This window comes from Carcharhinus amblyrhynchos, chromosome 25, assembly GCF_965287045.1.
Source record: "Carcharhinus amblyrhynchos chromosome 25, sCarAmb.v2.hapA, whole genome shotgun sequence".
Taxonomy (NCBI): domain Eukaryota; kingdom Metazoa; phylum Chordata; class Chondrichthyes; order Carcharhiniformes; family Carcharhinidae; genus Carcharhinus; species Carcharhinus amblyrhynchos.
Genome location: NC_137348.1, coordinates 28,544,559 through 28,560,118, shown reverse-complemented (window position 1 = coordinate 28,560,118; position 15,560 = coordinate 28,544,559). Strand labels below are relative to the sequence as shown.

General features: G+C 42.3%; 1 protein-coding gene across 1 annotated transcript in view; it reads right to left on the bottom strand.

The window, feature by feature from the left end:
- Nucleotides 1-15,560, bottom strand: part of cacna1ba (calcium channel, voltage-dependent, N type, alpha 1B subunit, a) — a 621,447-nt gene that overhangs the window by 448,796 nt on the left and 157,091 nt on the right. The window lies entirely within an intron of this gene.

The following is a 15,560-nucleotide window of genomic DNA, read 5'->3' as shown; positions in this document are numbered from 1 at the left end:
TTTTTAAATATAATTTCAATATCATTAGCAGGCCTGGGACTGATGTCTCCAGACATGTTAGAGACGCCCCCCCCACCCAAGAGTGTTTCACTCCAGCGGAGTTTACAATAGCTACCCACTTGCAGGGAGCTCAGCCCGATCCCATTAGAGTCAAGGCTGTGGAGGCACCCCCACCCCCCGGGGTCAGAGTCAGGAGGATGGCCCCTGGGCATTGCCAGAGTGGCACTGCTAGCCTGGATCTCTGGCACTGTCCAGGGGGCAGGCAATGCCAAGGGGGCAGGTCCTAATGGGGCACAGGCCTCTGGGGTGGCAATCCTGCTGTCACTCTGCATTCGGCAGTGACAGAGGAAGGGAGGCCAGCGATTGGGGGTTGGGTCAGCGGGGAAGCGATGTTGGTTTGTGGGACTGGTCAGCAATCAGAAAGCCGGCAGCGTGGGGCTACAGTGCATGCACCGATCTCCACTCTGACAGATCAGCACATTCGCAGTGGCCCACTCAGCATTATGCTGCCAGCCCCTCCAATAGGAATAAGCCCTGCCTACTGATTTCTAATGATATTCATGCTGGTACACTCTGTAGTGCAACGTGTGGGAGATTCATTTTGAAAATCTCGCTGAATAAACCAATGGGATTTACTCCAGTTTTTGCACAAATTCGACACTTCAAATTTTTTTGGGCGAATCTCACCATAAATGTTTTTTTCCTTCAGTTTAATGCTATCCTAACTTCCTTGGTTAGTCATGGTTGATTTATCTCCCTCACAGAATTCTTCTCCTTCACTGGCTTATACCTTTGTCAACAACAACTTTACTCAACAGGAGCTTGAGCCAAAGAAATAATGACATCCCTTCAATCATGATGCTCAAAAGTTCAACACCGGAATTCTGTGATGATCTAAAACAAAATAAGTAAACATTGTACTTCTTATAGGATGAAACCCAGGTTGCTACTACAAACAGGAGAAATTCATGATGTGCCTTTCTCTTGTGTTAATGATAACCAGCCCACTATATAGCACGCCTTTATTTTCAACTGGTCTATCATATTCTGGTGAGTTCTTTCAATAAAAGTTACATTACAATGCTACTTTTTCTTCTGAAAATATCCAACTTTATCTTTGTTCTCATCTCACCCCATACCCATCCTACAGTTTTCTTCCTGCACTCATTATTTTCTTCCCACTATTCTGCACTGTAGAGATTCTATTACATGCTACTATGAATTAGAAAAACAACCATTATCCAGAGCATCTGCAAGGAGGTATGTCAGAATAAAGTGGCTTGACTTATCATTACATCTCTTGCTTTATTCAGCAGCAGAGTGGCACAGTGGTTAGCACTGCTGCCTCAGTGCCAAGGACCCAGGTTCAATTCTTGGTTTGGGTCACTGTCCGTGTGGAGTTTGCATGTTCTTCCTGTGTCTGCGTGGGTTTTTTCCCGTTCCCTCCCACAGTCCGAAAAACTTGCTAATTAGGTGCACTGGCTGTGCTAAATTCTCCCTCAGTGTACCCGAACAGGTACCTGAAATGTGGTGACTGCGGGATTTTAACTCTGACTTCATTGCAGTGTTAATGCTTGTGACACTAATAAAATAAGTGTTAAACAGCAAACACAGATAGACCAACTGAGAATGAGAAGAACTGAAGGTTTAAAGGAAAATGTTGATCTTCGACTGGCCTTACTAATTCAGGTAGGCAGATGCGAATGCTTCTTTTAATCTTGATGTGGAGATGCCGGCATTGGACTGGGGTAAACACAGTAAAAAGTCTGACAACACCAGGTTTAAGTCCAACCTATTTATTTGATAGTAAGCTCACTAGCTTTCGAGGTTTCCCTCTTCGTCAGGTGCAACTCTCCATTCACCTGATGAAGAGGGAAACCTCGAAAGCTAGTGAGCTTACTATCAAATAAATAGGTTGGACTTAAACCTGGTGTTGTCAGAAATTTTACTCTTTTAATCTTTCCATACTTGCAGCTCTGCTAAGACTACAGTGCTTATAGAATCCAACCGTGAGCTTTGCTGAAACAGAAACAAGCTGTCAAAGATTTTCATCTTGCACTTATCAGGACATACTCAAAAAATGCCAAATTTCAAAGGGAACAAGTTATACTGTGTGAGAAGAGGGCTTGGACTGGAAAAGGCATTGCCATAGAGAATGTACCAGAGAACAGTTAATTGACAAGCCAGGCAATTCAGTTCTGATTGGCAACGCTTTGACATTGAAAATGAACCAATGAATAGCTATCCCCCAAAACTTTTATTTAGCTGAAAGAAAGGTAACACATACACACGTTATTTTTGTTTACAAAGATCAGGTCCCCGTGTGCTAGATGCTACATATTTTTACACACTGACCAAGCTGCAAGGTAAGTCTTCTTTCAAAATTTGTTTCATGGGTATGGGCTAGGCCAGTATTTGTTGCCCATCCCTAGTTGCTCTTTCTCAGAGGGCATTTTAAGAGTCAAAGCTTAGAGTGACATGCAGGCCGGATGAGACAACGGGGGAAATTTTCCCGTCCCGCCTGCCACAGGAATCTAACGGGCGAACCATGCAAAGGTCTGTTGACCTTGGGTGGGACTTTTTGGTTCTCGGGCAAGGGCAGCCAGAAAACCCATCCCAAATATTAGAAACCAGATGGGTTTATTGAACAACGATTTTGTCATTATCACCAGACTTTTCACTCAAGATATTGATGAACTTTAATCATCTGCTGTGGTGGGATTCAAACGTGGGTCCTCATAGCATTATCCCTGCTCTCTGGATTACTCCACCACCTCCTCCTCTGCAGGGTTTTAAAGCTTCTTTGTCTTCTCATGTTAACGCCAACCACTAAGATGATACATAACTAATTACTGCTGCTTTCAGTGGCCTAATCAGTATTTTGGTGCTGCCTATGTAATTTTTCCCTAATTCTTTTCCCCCCCAAGTTGCCATCAATGTCTCCAGTGAAAGGAGGTTGGGTGCTTCACCATAATGAGATAGTCTGTATGAAACCAGCCTGGCATATTTCCTACCACCCTGCTTAGGTGCGTTTGCCATGCTAAGTTCTCGCTCAGTGTACCCGAACAAGCACTGGAGTGTAGCAATTTGGGGATTTTCACAGTAACTTCGTTGCAGTGTTAATGTGAGCTTACTTGTGATAGTAATAAAAACTTTAGAAAGAAGTCAATAATGGCACAGGCTGAGGCTAAGAACTTGATGTAACGTGATCCTCACAAGAAAAATCCTTTAATTCTGAGTTCAAAATTGTTCTTAGATTTTTTTAAAAATTGTGCATGGGATGTGCCTGTCAGTGGCCAGGTCAATGGTTGCTCATCCCTCATGTAGCTAATTCTGATCTAACATCTTAAGCCACTGCAGTTCATGAAGTGTATGTACAGCCACACAGTTGTTAGGCAGCAAATTCCAAGATTTTCACCTAGCGACATGAAGGAACGACAATATGGTTCCAAGTCAGGATGCACAATTTTTATTAAAAAAATCTATAAACAATAGTTAAATTTTGAAGTCAGAATTGAAGGATTTTTCTTGTAAGGTTCACATTCCCACTGTCATAATATCACCCTGTGCAATTGGCTGTTCTTTTTAAAGTTTAAGTTTATTTATTAGTCACAAGTAGGCTTACATTAACACTGCAATGAAGTGACTATGAAAATCCTCTTGTCACCAAACTCCAGCATCTGTTTTGGTACACTGAGGGAGAATTTAACATGGCCAGTGTACCTAACCAGGGTGGTACAGAGTTAAAGTTAATTTATTTATTAGTCACAAGTAAGGTTTACATTAACATTGCAATTAAGCTGCTGTGAAATTCCCGTCGCCAGAGTCTGGTGCCGGTTCGGGTCAATGCACCTAACCAGCACGTCTTTCAGAATTTTGGGGGGGGTGGGGTGGAAACTGGAGCGCCTGGAGGAAACCCATGCAGACATGAGGAGATTGTGCAAATTCCAGGCAGACAGTTACCCAAGCCAGGAACCGAACCCGGCTCCCTGGTGCTGTGAAGCAACAATGCGCATTACTGTGCCACCCTGGAAGTGTACCAGGGTGGCTTCATACAAACTTTCTCATAAGGGTGAAGTAAGCAACCTTCGTTCACTAGCGACACTGATAACAAATATCAGCTAACTTGGGGAGGAAAGAAATTAGGGAAAAATGTGTTTGAGAGAATCCTGAAACGACTTTGGCCATTGATTCAACCTTAACTATCCTCTGAGTGAAGATGTCTTCAGCATTATGTCTATAACATGTGTTTTCTAGAAGAAGACAATCACACGAATTATGAGCTAGCTTTTCTTTTAACCGATAAAACTACACTACTCTCATGAACTGTATTTTTCTTCAGTTTGGTTGTGTGTGTGACTAAGTGCCACAACCTTAGATTTTGTGGGGAGCTTATCAACAAACAATTTAAACCCATGAAAAGCTTGCGACTTGGATTATTCACATCGTCCATGCACTCAAGGTTTAAGAAACTCAGACACCTTCCTCTATGATTGTGGACAATTGGGAAGGAAACAGGGATTCCAATTCTGTCGCCCTGTCCTTACTGACAAACCAAAGACTTGTGAAAAGCTCTGAAAATGTATGATGAAAGATATTGCATCCAGCATATACGAGTGTAATTTTACAATAATTGAAGAGAAGCCAAAAGAATAGCAACATAGCCAAGGACACAAATGAACACTACACACTAGATTTCTATACAACGCTGCAGTACTTGGTTTTATTATTCTGTTTAAAGACTGAACTGGTGAATGAGATATTGAATTCTTCTCTCCTTCCTTGAAAGAGGTTAAGAGCAAAAAGTACTAGAAACCGTTATTGACTGAAGCACCAGAGAGCATCTTTTGTTGTTCCTAAATAGGGGTAAGAAAACATGTGGCACGCACACTTACTGCTGCACCTCCAAAGCAACTTCAGGATAATAAATGGAGACGACATGAGGGATTTCCTACATTAGTCAAGCAGGTTTTTCAATTAAATCCATCTGTATAAAGGAGATACCATTCCTACCCACCCTCCTCCGTCAATGCACCAGAGCAAAGTAAAGCAATACAACGGTTAATAACCAGTCAATCTTAAGCATTTTCTCTTCCCAAGCAAAGTGCATTAATTATCCTTCAGCCAACAACCCCCTGGATAATCCTACTCTAATTGCCCTCCCACAAGCACCTACTTTAGCTCTTCTGAAACACTGAGGCTGTCATTACCTCCCTTGCCAAGCACAAAGCCAGCAGAAAATAGGCACTGTGTGTCTTTATACGGGGCTGCACCTGGCTCAGTATTCAATGAGTTTCAGTAACAGATGATTGCTCTCCCAGCACAGTAACTGAGCTGTTTCAAAAAACCTGGCAGGGGTGAAACCATGAGCAGGCAGGGGGCGAGGCTAGCCTATTGTATTTGGGTTGCACTGAGGCCTGCGATGGTAGTTTGCCTAAGCTAGGGTAGAGTAAAGGATCAGGGTAGCCATTGAGGCTTTACCTGATGTAATTTTTCAAAACCATCTCAGTTTTTTGACTAAGATGAAGTGTTAGAACAAGCCCAGGAGGGGTGAATGCCTCATCCTGCCAGCTTAGATCTTGTTTGATCAAGCCCAAGATGGGATGCCATGTCTTGTTGGCTTGGACCTGATTTGTCCCTCATGTGGGGACAATGATTGGACTTAATTTGAATTGGATTTTTTGATTAGAATTAAGATACCGAAAAACCCAGATCGGATGAACCGCAACTATTGTATCCGAGCTTTTGCAATCTGTAGATCTACATGGGACATCTGACTAACATCTCAGCATTTTGTTTCAGTTGTCCTGACTGAGGGCGAGAACATTAAACTTGTTCATAAGGACAATACGAATGGGAATTTACATTTCGCCCCATTTTCTGAAGAGGACCATTTTATGAAGAAAATAACTTCCTGATGACTTTTGGGTAATGTTCAATCAAATTTCAGTTGAACTTAAATGGAATTCCATCGTGAATAGATCACAGATCATAACAAGGACTAACAAGTGCACGTTAAAAGAGCCATAGAACTGAATTTTACTGCTCCCCACAGGTGGGGGTTTTCCAGTAAAATTTCCTGGGTGGCCCTTCCACCACCCTCTTGCCCACCCACCTGGGGCAGGACATTTTACATGGAGTGGGCACCTGCCCTAATCGGTCCCCTAAGAGCCACTTCTCGCCTGGCCTCAATTTCAACAACTTGGGAGTTGCCATTGACCAGAAGCAGAACTGGACCACCCATACAAATACAGTGGCTACAACAGCAGGTCAGAGGTGGGAATCCTGTGGTGTGCAACTCACCCCCTGACTCCCCAAAGACTGGCAGGGTAAGGATAACAGATGATGGATTTTGATTTGATTAATTGTCACTGTATATACTGTATATTAGTATACAGTGAAAAATACTGTTTCTTGTGCACTATACAGATAAAGCATGTTGAACACAGAGAAGAGAAGGACAGGGCACAGAATGTAGTGTTACAGTTATAGCTAGGGTGTAGAGAAAGATCAACTCAGTGTGAAATAGATCAATTTAAAAGTCTAATGGCAGCAGGGAAGAAGCTGTTTTTGAGTCAGATGGTACATGACCTCAGACTTTTGTATCTTTTTCCCAATGAAAGAAGGTAGACGAATGTCCGGGCTGTGCGGGATCCTTAATTATGCTGGTTGCTTTTCTGAGGCAGCGAGAAGTGTAGACAGAATCAATGGATGGGAGGCTTTTTTGCGTGGTGGACTGGATGACATTTGCAACCCTTTATAGCTTCTTGTGGTGTTGGACAGAGCAGGAGCCAATGCCAAGCTGTGATACAACCAGAAAGAATGCTTTCTATGGTGCATCTGCAAAAGTTGGAGAGAGTCATCGTGGAAATGCCAGATTGTCTTGGCCTCCTGAGAAAGTAGAGGCATTCGTGAGCTTTCTTAACTGTAGCATCGGCGTGGAGGGACCAGGACAGGTTGTTGGTAATCTGGATACCTAGAAACTTGAAGCTTTTGACCAGTAAGAGCAATGCTGAATTCAGACAGATAAAGAGGAACAGTGAACACATCTTCCAGTGCTATAGCATCAAGAAAGTCATGAAAGAGTTATGATCCCTTCTGGATACAAACAGATACATCTGAAAGATTATGACAGAAGGAATTTCTCTTCATCTGATACTTAAAATTACATGATGTATCATGAAACAAGCACAACCAGACCTAATACAGAACTCTTTCTAATCTGCTCTGTCTCGCTCAGTTTGCTGACAATCACAAATATTTCATATTCTATGGATGAAATTTTTCTGTCCTACCCGACATGGGAATGGTAGCAGACGGGACACGTCCACTGATCTTGGGCCAAATATTCTGGTTTCACTCATCCCGTCCCACCCAAGGTGAATGGAGCTCCCCATGCTCCGCCCCTCATTCACTACAACTCCTGTGGTGGGCAGGATGAAAAAATTCCAACCCATATCTTTTGTTTGCAGGTTGCAGCAGAACGGAAGAGAAATTTACATTGTTCCTCTTGTGCACTGAATTCACATTCAGCTACACTAACTGTGATGTTAGTGGACCTTTAAGAGGTTTTTGAATCGTGGTCACAACCTTGGGTGATGTCATTACTGGAAGGAGGGGTAAAAAAAAACTGGGCTGGTCAGGTGACCAAAGTTTTTAGCTTTCAGTTTTGTTTTGGCTGCAGTGTTAGAGGCGGTCTTAGAAGCAAGCTGGAAAAGAAGTCTCCCTCTCTCTCTCTCTGTTTTGCTTTCAAAATTTTACCAGTTAGCCAAAAGAAAGGCTTGTTGCCAAAGAGTCTGTGCTTTAGTGTTTTGGCGAGCTAATCTGACTACAAATTGCTCTGAGTTTTCAAGATCATTTGAAATCAGCATTCAAGCCAGGCAAATGGATTTCAGTATCACGTGAACTTTAATCTATCAACAATAAATCTGTTTAAAAGATTTTGTTTATTGGATATTGCTTTTGAATTGAACATCTGATAATATATTGGTTAAGGGTTATGCATTATTATGTTGGTTTTTTTCACTTCTAATTGATAAAAGTTATTGCTAATTTTCGTTCTATGTTAACTATATTCTTAAATAAATTTTGTTTGATAAAAGCTCCCCAGTGGGTCTTTTGAATCACTCCTGAAGTGGAATATACAATGCTTATCCTAGCCAAATTCAAAATGCAAAACTTAGGATTCATAAAATACTTTAGAGTTTCTAACCTGAGCCATAACACTGACACTTCTGCATTCAAGCAAATCTACTTCAGTTGTGCAATTGTGCAAGATTGACAGCAGCATTCAGTGTTAGATCCCAATGTGTTTTCAAAGAGCATTAAAATAAAAGGAACAAAAGGGTAACTTTCCAAGATGTGCAGTAAAGCTGGGTTGAAGATCCATTAAATAAACTGTCAGGCAGTCCATCGGAGAACTTTATAACCTTCATATTTAAAATGTTAGGACAAAGTTGGCATTCCAACACACACGGAGAGGTGGTATCATTGATATTATCAAGGAAAAATAATCCAGAGACCCAGGGCAAGATCTGAGGACCAGTATTCAAACCCCACCATGGCTGATGGTGAAATTTGAATTCAATAAAAATCTGGAATTAAGGATCTACTGATGACCATGAGACCACTGTCAATTGTGTTAAAAACCCACCTAGTTCACGAATGTTCTTCGTGAAAATCTGAAGAAAATCTGCGGTCCTTACCTGGTCTGGTCTACACGCGACTCCAGATCCACAGCAATGGTTGACTCGCAAATGCCATCTGAAATGGCAGGCAGTTAGGGATGGGCAACAAATGCTGGCCCAGCCAGCGATGCCCACATCCTATAAAATGCATTTTTAAAAATTCTCCTATTATTAAGAATGCTGAGGATAGGGAGCCCAGAACAGATGTAGTGAAGCATGTGTGCACAGAGCTCCTTTGTTAATGGCCTTAGTACAATCCTAATTGATGCACAACTAGCAGTATAATTCCCATTTGACCATTGTGCTCCAGAAGTATCAATCCGATATTTAACTGTACCATAACTGTAGCCTAACATTATCACAATTTTGTAGAGTTTAAATAAATTAAAATAATACATTTTAAAAAAGGAACCTGTGCAACAAGGATCCACAGCAAGGCAGCAGTTTACAGAAATAAAAAATACTGAATTAAACTGTCAACACTCGCAGGTTCATTTGTTTGGTAAATCTCAGACAGCGATTAGACGTCCCTTATACCTTTGTGACGATAATTTCAGACTCCGATTTCTCTACTGCTGTTAACAATATTCTATGATGAGCAGGAGGCCATCAGTCGGTTCCAGTTAAGGTGGTCCCAATGGACTTGGCTTCTTGTATTGGAGAGATAATTAATATTCATTCATCACTTGCTTCCACGACTGGACTCAATCAAGCAGGTGAAACGATTCTGAGCCACAGAGTGCGCGAAACTCAGTATGCTAACACTTACTTACAACCAGAGACCAATTGGTCATCTGGAAAATTGGCAGTTTTCCAGAGTGAAATGCAGATCCTGACCAAATGCCTAGTCATACCATTACACTCCTCATGGAGTTGTATGGGAATACACCAGAAGGGCCCAGAATTTCCAGTTCATTGTATCAGCACATCTCCCTATTCTCCCAAGTGCCTGCATAATTGTAATTCTTCTCAGTTAGGCAGCAGGTTTAGCAAGATAAACCAATTAACCAAAGCAATCAAGATCTAGACCTTCCCGTCGCCGGCCGTTTCGACATTCTACCCTGCTCTCCTGTCCACATATCCTTCCTTGGCTTCCAAGGATGCTCTTAGCACCATTCTCAGCCTTTATCACCACTTACATTCCCTTTGTCTTTCTGTATATACCATTCCTATCAGTTACAGCACTCCTAACACCTCCCTCCACCGCCCCCCCTCCCCAATAGTATAAATCTTGTCTGATTTTCCTTGTCTTCAGCTCTGATAAAGGGTCATCCAGACGCAAAACATTGGCTCTATTCCCTTTCCACAGATGCTGTCCGACCTGCTGAGTTAGAACATAGAACATAGAACATTACAGCGCAGAACAGGCCCTTCGGCCCACGATGTTGCGCCGACCAGTTACAAAAACAATGACCCACTAGCCTATACCAATCCCTTTTCGTCCATAAACCTATCCAGAGATCTCTTAAACGCCCCCAAACTAGACGCATTTACAACTGCAGCAGGCAGGGCATTCCAATCCCTCACCACCCGCTGGGTGAAGAACCTACCCCTGACATCCGTCTTACTAGTTTTACTAGCATTTTCTGTTGTTGATTCAGATTCCAGCAAACGCTTTTATCAATTAAGTAATTATTTCCTATTGTAAGATGCTGTATTAGCCACTTCAGTCAGCCAGCACCTTTTTTTTGGTATTCGCAGCTAATTCAGAAAAATAAAATGTTTAATCGGGCACATAATATTCATCACAAATGCAACATCACAAATCCTTCTGTAATTGTTTGGAATGGGAAATGTTCTGCAAACTGCTAACCACAGTGCAAGTCAGATGTGAAGACTAATTTTACTCTAAATAATCTAATCATTTAAAAGTATTGTACAAATGTACTATATTTAAAAATGCTCTTACAGCTTATAATAAGATTATCTGCTGAGAATTAAAGATTGCTCCCTTATAATTCACATGCCGCTGTAATTCTCAAAATATTTATTTTCTTAACATTATCTTGGTGTGAAGTGGGCGTGTTAGCATTATTAGGCCATCAGTGATCAATTAGCAAGGTTTTATTTTCAAAATCTTCATCTCATTATCATTCCAAAACCACCGCCAGTCCTTTCCTCAGATTCCTCCCACGATATCCCACTGGGAATCTGGCAAGAGTTTTCACTGACAAGAGTTTTACCAAAACAGATGGCTCAGCAATGTATTAAGATATTGTCTCGCACTTGCACTTCCACCGATTAACCATCTGTTTGACCACTAGAATTCGGCTGCTGGCAAGGTGCTTGTGATTCTACCAACCGAGTGTCTGGTAAACAAAATCTCAAACAGCTAAAACAATCATTTGTAGCATTTCAAATACTGTCCCACGGTGAAATCAGGAAGAAGTCTCATAACACTAGGTTAAAGTCCAACAGCTTTCTTCGGAATCACGAGCTTTTGGAGTGCTGCTCCTTCGTCAGGTGAGTGATGACCTGATGAAAGACTTGTTTGAAAAAGGAGCAGCGCTCCACAAGCTCATGATTCCAAAGAAACCTGTTGGACTTTAACCCGGTGTTGTGAATCTTCCTACTGTACCCACCCCAATCCAACACGGCATCTCCACATCATGACGACAGTGAAATGACTACAGATCCGGACAAGGTCTGCACGCAGCAGACTCATTTCACACTCCTCAGCTATTTACCATTTATATAGATGATCTGGAGGAGGGAACCGAGTGTATGGTGTCAAAATTTGCTGATGACACCAAGATTGGTGGAACGGCAGATTGTGCGGAGGGTGTGGAGAGTCTACAGAAGGATCTAGATAGGCTGGGCGAATGGGCCAGGAACTGGCAAATGGAATTTAATGTTGGCAAATGTGAGGTTGTCCACTTTGGTAGGAATAATGGTAGGAAGGACTATTACTTACGTGGCGAAAAACTGCAGCATGCAACGGTGCAGAGGGACCTCGGGATCCTTGTGCATGAGTCACAAAAACCCAGCCTGCAGGTGCAGCAGGTGGTCAGGAAGGCGAATGGGATGCTGGCCTTCATAGTGAGGGGGATTGAATATAAAAGTAGGGAGGTCTTGCTGCGGCTGTATAGGGCATTGGTGAGGCCGCAGCTGGAGTACTGTGTGCAGTTTTGGTCGCCGCACTTACGCAAGGATATTTTGGCCTTGGAGGGAGTGCAGAGGAGGTTTACTAGGCTGATACCGGAGTTGAGGGGGTTGAATTATGAGAGGCTGAATAAACTAGGCTTGTACTCGTCAGAGTTTAGAAGAATGAGGGGAGATCTCATTGAGACATATAAGATGTTGAATGGGATGGATAGGATAGAGGTGGAGAGGTTCTTCCCGCTCAGAAAGGACAGTAGGACTAGAGGGCGCAGCCTCAAGATAAAGGGGGGGGGGGGGGTTTAGAACGGAGTTGAGGAGGAACTTCTTCATTCAAAGGGTGGAGAATCTCTGGAATTCTCTGCCTATTGAAGTGGTGGAGGCTGCCTCGCTCAATATTTTTAAGACGCGGGTTGATAGGTTTTTGATAGGCAAGGGGATTAAGGGTTATGGGGAGAGGGTGGGAATGTGGAACTGAGCCACGACAGATCAGCCGTGATCTTATTGAATGGCGGGGCAGGCTCAAGGGGCTAGATGGCCTACTCCTGCTCCTATTTCTTATGTTCTTATGTTCCTGCAGTGTGTCACGATTATAAACGCTCTCTCTCAAATTCTGTTTTAAATTCATCATTGTTTTTGTGATCTAAGGGAGGAAATAATTCATGTTCTCCCATAATTAACAAACTGGTGAGAACTAATCACTTTGAAACATGCAATTTCTGATAATGCACCTGCGCTAGTCAGCACTCAAGTTATGGAGAGAAACAGAGCTTTCTTTGTGAAAAAGATATTTCAACGCCTCAGTAGTTTCTTTCTTACGTAAAATGTTCAGATATAACCGTGACGTCTAGAATTTGCTTGGAATATAATGGCAGCTTTAGGGCATTCATTTATTTTAGGGGGTCAAAACAAAAAAAAATCAGCAATTTGTGAAAATGGAAACTTTATTTGTTCATGGGATTCAGGCGTTGTTGGCTGGCCAGCATTTATTGCCCATCCTTAGTTCCCTTTGAACTGAATGGCTTGCTAGTCTATTTCAGAGGGCAACTGAGAGTCAACCACACTGCTGTGGCTCTGGAGTCACAGACCAGATCAGACCAGACAAGATAAGGATGGCAGATTTCCTTCCCTAAAGAACATTGGTCATCAATGGATTCTTAATTCCAGACATTTTTTTATTGAATTCAAAATCCACCACAGCAGGATTTGAACCTGGATCTCCAGAACATTAGTCGAGTTTCTGGATTAATGGTCTAGCAATAATACCACTAGGCCATCACCTCCCGCTTTGACACTGCTTGTTCAGCCTCACTCTTATATTTAATAAATTAGCCTTCCTCTTCTGACTGGACTGTTCTGAAGAAGATCCCTCCCTGATACATTCAGAAAAATGCACTCATTGTTGCCTGACCAGGGTTAATATGTCACATCTGATTCCACTCCATGTAATTTGGACAGGTTAAGAGATTTTCTTTTCCATTTTAAAGCCATTCCTGCCAAGTTTTGATGCCAGATATTTGTCTGGATTCTGCGCTCGGCTGCAAAGGAACGGCACTCGTATTTACTAAGCTGACAAAGCTAAGTCACTTGTATTAGATCAACATTTAAAAATAAAATGATAGGTAACAATCTGTGCTGAGAGAAAATGCAAGGACTTTTGGATTGTACTTGCCTTCTTTGAGGAAAGAAGTTTCTATGCTAAGACCTGAAACTTTTTTAAAAAGAATCTTAATAGTACTCATGAGACTAGGATCAAGCCATGATCTTGACATATTAACATTAGTTAGTTTTGACTCAAAGCATTTGCCTACTCGTAAACTGTAATTAATTCTTATTAAACAAACACCAAATGCGCTGAAAAATTAGACATTGGCTAACCTCTACAGTTCATACTGATCAGTATTTTGACATTTTAACAAGAATCTGTCAAATCTATGAGACAATTAAAGGGAGAAAACACTGCAAATGTAGCTCCAGGAGGGAAAGACATCAGTTTCGCACCAACACTAAACTGTTTGTATAAATTTTGTGTCGACACTTGACCTAACCTCAATGAGGTGAAGTGAGACTCCCTTGAAAAGGTTCACCCAACTGCAAAAATGTCGCACCATGGAGTGTAAATCCAACGAGTTCCTCTATCATTGACTGACAAAGTAATGTGGGATCCCGCCTAACATAGAAGATAGGAGCAGAAGGAGGCCATTTAGCCCTTTGAGCCAGCTCCGCCATTCATTACGATCATGGCTAATCGTCCAACTCAATAGCCTAATCCTGCTTTCTCCCATTCACCCCAAGTGCTACATCTAGTCACCTCTTGAATACTGTAGTGTAATTGTAAGCCAACCCAACCTGAATTTAAATGATTAAAGAACTGCAAATGTTGACATTTTTAATAAGACCGATCTGCAAATGCACGTGCCTGGGAATGGGTAACGACGCTTAACAATCTGGCAGGATGAAGCAGCATAAACAAGGGTCTGTCCAGATGGAACCAATCTCCAGCCTTTAGCGTCAGGTAACTACAGCACCCAACATGACAGGACTAAGAGATACAGTCGCAGAGTATTTCACTATAATACAAGGTTCAGCATCTCTGTTGCAATATGAACATACACCTCATGGGTTATCCAGAAGTACTGGCATTTGAAGATATGAATGTCTAGAACACACCCAATTCAGAACACCGACCTTGGGATACATGGCTTTGGGGGGTTTTTTAATTCATTTGTGAAACCTGGGTGTCACTGGCTGTCCATCCCGAGTTGCCCTTGAGAGCGTGATGGTGAGCTGCCTTCACAAATCGCTGCAATCCACATGCTATGGGTTGACCCACAATACCATTAGGGAGGAATATCCAGGATTTTGACCCAGTGACTTGAAGGGGAACTTGTAGGTGATGGTGTTCCCAGGTATCCACTGCCATTGTCCTTCCAGATGGAAGTGGTCATGGGCTTGGAAGGTGCCTTTGGTGAATTGCTGCAGTGCATCTTGTAGATAGTACAGGCTGAATCCAGCAAAGGTTGTTGAGATGGAAGTCTCTTCTTCCTGAATCTCATTGGTTCTATTTTTGAGGTAACTTTAAATGTTCTCCAACAAAGTTCTTAATGACATAGATCCAGTTTAACACAAATGATAAATCAATCATGAACCTCAGTAAGAACTCACAAAGGTGGGGTGGTAAATAACATTTACAGTTCACTCTGATGTACATTGAGCATTCCCCCCTACCCAAACAAAAAGAATGGCTAAAGAGTTCAAACACAGTGTGGACTGGAAACATATGTAGGCCGGACTGGGGGGTGGTGGGAGGGCAGTTTCTCTCCCATGGGTGGGGAAACCTGTTCACCTACCTACAACATACTGCTTTTTTTTTTGCCTTGCCCTTCCACCTATTTTTGGCCTATCGATATGAGAAACCTTACCCACAGCTGCTCAGATGAAACCAGTTGTTAAGGGAAAACATCTGTCTTCTGCTTTGATTGAAACTGTCAACATCCTTTCCTCTCCTGAAGATGTTTGGCAGTTCGTAAACTCTTGTCACGCTGAAGTGGCTTGTGACCAAGCAGGAACCCTGAAGGCATTGTCAGTGGCCTCTTCTATTGGAAGGGTCACTGAGCTAAATTTGGGTATCGTTGCTTTCCTCGATCAGAAGTGAGAATTGTAGTTGAAATCCCCCTCTTTGACCATGGGGCAGTGAAATCATAGTGGCCTGACCAAAAATCCACTACCTCAGCAAAGACCAGGGATTGAGAGGTCTTACTGAATCTTTCAGCT